Source organism: Myotis brandtii, unplaced genomic scaffold (assembly GCF_000412655.1).
Source record: "Myotis brandtii unplaced genomic scaffold, ASM41265v1 scaffold980, whole genome shotgun sequence".
Classification (NCBI taxonomy): Eukaryota; Metazoa; Chordata; class Mammalia; order Chiroptera; family Vespertilionidae; genus Myotis; species Myotis brandtii.
The window spans coordinates 112,593-118,762 of record NW_005372075.1 but is presented as its reverse complement, the minus strand read 5'-3'; positions in this window follow the sequence as shown (position 1 = coordinate 118,762).

Genomic DNA, 6,170 nt, shown 5'->3' with positions numbered 1-6,170 from the left:
AAAAAAATATTATAAGTATTACAAAGGGTATTACATATGTATCTTTTTTTTTCCCCGCCCTTGACAATCCCCTGCCCTCCCTTACCCCCCAGTGTCTTATGTCCATTGGTTTTGCTTATATGCATGCATACAAGTCCTTCGGTTGATCTCTTACTCCCCTCCCTTCTGCCCCCCAACCCTCTCTGGCCTTCCCACTGCAGTTTGACAATCAGTTTGAGGCAGCTCTGCCTCTGTATCTATTATTGTTCAAAAGTTTGTAATGGTCTTTATTATCCATGAATGAGTGAGATCATGTGGTATTTTTCCTTCATTGACTGGCTTATTTCACTTAGCATAATGCTCTCCAGTTCCATCCATGCTGTTGCAAATGGTAAGAGTTCCTTCTTTTTTACAGCAGCATAGTATTCCATCGTGTAGATGTACCACAGTTTTCTAATCCATTCATCTACTGATGGGCACTTAGGCTGTTTCCAAATCTTAGCTATGGTGAATTGTGCTGCTATGAACATAGGGGTGCATATATCCTTTCTGATTGGTGTTTTTGGTTTCTTGGGATATATTCCTAGAAGTGGGATCACAGGGTCAAATGGGAGTTCCATTTCCAGTTTTTTGAGGAAACTCCATACTGTCTTCCATAGTGGCTGCACCAGTCTGCATTCCCACCAGCAGTGCACAAGTGTTCCTTTTTCTCCACATCCTCTCCAGCACTTGTCGTTTGTTGATTTGTTGATGATAGCCATTCTGACAGGTGTGAGATGGTACCTCATTGTTGTTTTGATTTGCATCTCTCGGATGATTAGTGACTTTGAGCATGTTTTCATATGTCTCTTGGCTTTCTGAATGTCCTCTTTTGAAAGGTGTCTATTTAGGTCCTTTGCCCATTTTTTGATTGGATTGTTTATCTTCCTTTTGTTAAGTTGTATGAGTTCCCTATAAATGTTGGAGATTAGGCCCTTATCAGATATAATGTTGGCAAATATGTTCTCCCATGTAGTGGGCTTTCTTGTTGTTTTGTTGATGGTTTCTTTTGCTGTGCAGAAACTTTTTATTTTGATGTAGTCCCATTTGTTTATTTTCTCTTTAGTTTCCAATGCCCTAGGATCTGTATCGGTGAAGAAATTGCTTCGGCATATGTCTGAGATTTTGTTGCCTTTGGATTCTTCTAGTATTTTTATGGTTTCCTGTCGTATATTTAAGTCCTTTATCCATTTTGAGTTTATTTTTGTGTATGGTGTAAGTTGGTGGTCTAGTTTCATTTTCTTGCATGTATCTGTCCAATTTTCCCAGCACCATTTATTGAAGAGACTGTCTTGACTCCATTGTATGTTCTTGCCTCCTTTGTCAAATATTAATTGAGCGTATTGGTTGGGGCTGATTTCTGGGCTCTCTATTCTATTCCACTGATCTATATGTCTGTTCTTGTGCCAGTACCAGGCAGTTTTGAGAACAGTGGCTTTGTAATACAGCTTGATATCTGGCATTGAGATCCCACCTACTTTGTTCTTTCTCAGGATCGCTGCAGCTAATCTGAACAATAAAGATTTATTTAAAAAATATTTTTTTAAAAGAAATATTTTGAACAACTATATGCCATACTATGCAATACTATGAACAACTATATGCCAACAAGCTGGACATTGAGGATGAAATGGACAAATTTCTAGAAAAATACAATCTCCTAAAACTGAATCAGGAAGATTCAGAAAACCTAAATAGGCCAATAGCAACTGATGAAATAGAAGCAGTAATAATAAAAAAACTCAGCAAACAAAAGGAACTCATACAACTTAACAAAATGAAGACAAACAATCCTATCAAAAAAATGGGCAAAGGGCCTATATAGATACTTCTCCAAAGAGGACATACAGATGGCCAAGAGACATGGAAAAATGTTCAAAGTCACTGACCATCAGAGAGATGCGAATTAAAATGACAATGAGGTACCATCTCACACCTGTCAGAATGGTTACCATCAACAAATCAACAAATGACAAGTGCTGGTGAGGATGTGGAGTAAAGGGAACCCTAGTGCACTGCTGGTGGGAATGCAGACTGGTACTACCATTATGGAAAACAGTATGGAGTTTCCTCAAAAAATTAAATATGGAACTTCCATTTGACCCAGTGATCCCATTTCTAGGAATATATCCTAAGAAACCCAAAGCACCAATCAGAAAGAACCTATGTACCCCTATGTTCACAGCAGCACAATTTATAATAGCTAAGATCTGGAAACAGTCTGCAAGAGTCCACGGCCAGTGTGGCTTTCGTGGGTTCAAAGACTTGGAGGGAGGGCTGACGCACAAATGATACACAAGACGAAATATTAATTTTTTGATTACCTGGGGAACCAGAGAACAGCCTAACCATAGCAGTCAAGCTCTCTCCATTGCTCCTTTCCCAGCTGCTTTTATTAGCTAGAATACACAATTGCCTTTAGGAATGCAAACAGACATATCAATGGTAATGTTTAGCAAACAGTAAGATTGTCAGGTCTTGGGGGAGTTTGCTTTAGGCCATTGAGTCAGCAGCAGGTAATAAAATGTAGATATTTACCCTGTGAATATCAAAAGGAGTCCTGGTCAGCCTTCTGCCAGACTCCTCACATTTATATCAATTACTGTTGATCTTGGTCTCCAGCAACAGCCCAAGTGCCCATCCGTAAATAAGTGGATAAAAAAGCTGTGGTACATTTATAACATGGAATACTATGCAGCAGTAAAAGAGAAGAATCTCTTATCCTTTGATACAGCATTGAGGGACCTGGAAAGTATCATGCTAAGTGAAATAAGTCAGTCAGAGAAAGACAAGTATCACATAATCACACTCATATGTGGAATCTAATTAACAAAATTAAGTAATGAATGGAATAGATCCAGAGACATGGAAGCATGAAACAGAGTGTGGAATCTCAGAGGGAAGGGAGGGGAGGGTGGGTGGGAAGTAATCAACCAAAGACTTTGTATGTATATATGCATCACCCATGAACACAGACAATAGGATGGTGAAAGCCTGGGGTGGGGGCGAGGGTGGGCTGGAGGGTGACAATGGGGGAGAAGGGGGGATATATGTAATACTTTTGATAGTAAAACATTATTTTAAAAATAAACATAAAATTTAAAAAAGGCCCAAGACCCTGCACTAGCACCAACCTGCCTTGCTTCACAGGTGGGCCTCGCCAGGGCACCCCCAAAACCAATACAAATAGTTCCTGCTGCATGGCCCCAGGCAGTGGCTGACTTTACACCTTTCAGAAGGACCTAGAGCCAGTGCACCCAGTGGACAGCTTCAGACCACACCAGATTACAACTCTGCACAGCCACACGTGACACACTCAAATGGCACACTCAGTGAGCACCACAGCCCCACTGAAGTAAGTCCTGCTCCATAGGGCTGTCTTCTGCACAGCAGCTCTCCTGCTGTAGTCATAGCTGGTCCTCACAACCAATTGGCCTGGAGATCAATTCCTTCCAGTGACACCAACAGCAATCAAGGCTCAACTACAAGACTGTGCACACAGCCCCCACTGGGACAAACCTAGAGTTGCCCAGATCAGGTGACTGGGGAGGCTAAGCCACTGGGCCCTACAGGACACCTACTAGACAAGGCCACTCTACCAATTCCAGGAGACATAGCCGCTCTACCCAATACATAGAAACAAACACAGGGAAGCAGCCAAAATGAAGAGACAAAGAAACATGTAACAAACGAAAGAAATGGAAGCAAGCAAACTACTGAGTACAGAGTTCAACCCATGGTTATAAGGTTACTCAAGGATCTTTATGAGACTTTCAAGGATCTTAGTGAGAATGTCAAAGACATGAAAAAGGACCAGTTAGAAACTAAGCATACACTAACTGAAATAAAGAATAATTTACAGGGATTCAATAGTAGAGTAGAGGATTCTGAGAATCAAATGAAGAATTTGACATATGAGGAAGCAAAAAACACCCAATCAGAAGAGCAAAAAGAAAAAAAGAGTCCAAAAATATGAAGATAGTACAAGGAGCCTCTGGGACAACTTTAAGCATATCAACATTCACATTATGGGCGTGCCAGAAGAAGAGAGAGAACAAGATACTGAAAACCTATTTGAAGAAATAATGACAGAAAACTTCCCCTACCTGGTGAAAACAACAGACTTACAAGTCCAGGAAGCACAGAGTTCCAAACAAGAGGAACCCAAAGAGGCCTACACCAAGACACATCATAATGAAAATGCCAAGGGTTAAGGACAGAGAGCATCTTAAAAGCAGCAAGAAAAAAGCAGTTAATTACCTACAAGGGAATGCCCATATGACTGTCAGCTGATTTCTCAACAGAAACTGTTGAGAAATGAATGGAATAGGCCAGAAGGGACTGGTAAGAAATAGTCAAAGTGATGAATAGCAAGATTACTCTACCCAGCAAAGCTATCATTTAGAATTGAAGGTCAGATAAAGAGTATCACAGACAAGTAAAAGCTAAAGGAGTTCATCACCACCAAACCAGTATTACATGAAATGTTGAAGGGTATTCTTGAAGGAGAAGAAGGAGAAGGAGAAGGAGAAGGAGAAGGAGAAGGAGAAGGAGAAGGAGAAGGAGAAGGAGAAGGAGAAGGAGAAGGAGAAGGAGAAGGAGAAGGAGAAGGAGAAGGAGAAGGAGAAGGAGAAGGAGAAGGAGAAGGAGAAGGAGAAGGAGAAGGAGAAGGAGAAGGAGAAGGAGAAGGAGAAGGAGAAGGAGAAGGAGAAGGAGAAGGAGAAGGAGAAGGAGAAGGAGAAGGAGAAGGAGAAGGAGAAGGAGAAGGAGAAGGAGAAGGAGAAGGAGAAGGAGAAGGAGAAGGAGAAGGAGAAGGAGAAGGAGAAGGAGAAGGAGAAGGAGAAGGAGAAGGAGAAGGAGAAGGAGAAGGAGAAGGAGAAGGAGAAGGAGAAGGAGAAGGAGAAGGAGAAGGAGAAGGAGAAGGAGAAGGAGAAGGAGAAGGAGAAGGAGAAGGAGAAGGAGAAGGAGAAGGAGAAGGAGAAGGAGAAGGAGAAGGAGAAGGAGAAGGAGAAGGAGAAGGAGAAGGAGAAGGAGAAGGAGAAGGAGAAGGAGAAGGAGAAGGAGAAGGAGAAGGAGAAGGAGAAGGAGAAGGAGAAGGAGAAGGAGAAGGAGAAGGAGAAGGAGAAGGAGAAGGAGAAGGAGAAGGAGAAGGAGAAGGAGAAGGAGAAGGAGAAGGAGAAGGAGAAGGAGAAGGAGAAGGAGAAGGAGAAGGAGAAGGAGAAGGAGAAGGAGAAGGAGAAGGAGAAGGAGAAGGAGAAGGAGAAGGAGAAGGAGAAGGAGAAGGAGAAGGAGAAGGAGAAGGAGAAGGAGAAGGAGAAGGAGAAGGAGAAGGAGAAGGAGAAGGAGAAGGAGAAGGAGAAGGAGAAGGAGAAGGAGAAGGAGAAGGAGAAGGAGAAGGAGAGATTTAAAAATATGAGCAATAAAATGGCAATAAACACACATCTATCAACTGAATTTAAAAATCAAAATAAGTGAACAAAAAAAATATAATGAGCACAATAAACTGATGAATAAAATAGAATCAGAGGCATGGACACATGGAACAGACTGACGAAGCTCACAAGGGAGACTATATAGGCCATTGCCTCCAAAAGAAGATTTTTAAAATGCAGATAGAAAAGTAATGGTTTCGAAATTGGAATGTGGTCTCAAGAAGGTGCCAACCACCTTTTGATATGGAGATTAAAGAATATGTAGTTTGGGGGATATTGGGTTTTAGATCCCAGCACAAGAAAATCCTAAGCTTGTCTCCTCCCATAGATACACCAAAGCTACAGCTACATATGAAACATTTCTCTCTGAAAATGACCTAAAAACCAGCAGAACAGCTCTTCCACAACAAAGGATAAAAGGCCATATTGAGATGGGTGGGAAAGACAAGGACAAGTAGGATCCCCATCCTAATAAGTAGACTCACAAGTAGGATGATTGCCAAACCTGGAGCTCCTCTCTGAGGAGCAAAGACTTCAAGCCCCACACCCAGCACTCCAACCTTTGGGACTTGCACCAGAAAGACAAGCCCTCAAAATGTCTGGCTTTGACAGCTATGAGGTTTACACCCAGGAGACCCAAAGGACTGTAGGAAATTGAGACTTTGCTCTTAAAAGGCTTGTGAAGATTCACTCACTCCGAATCCCAGTGCAGAGGCAGAA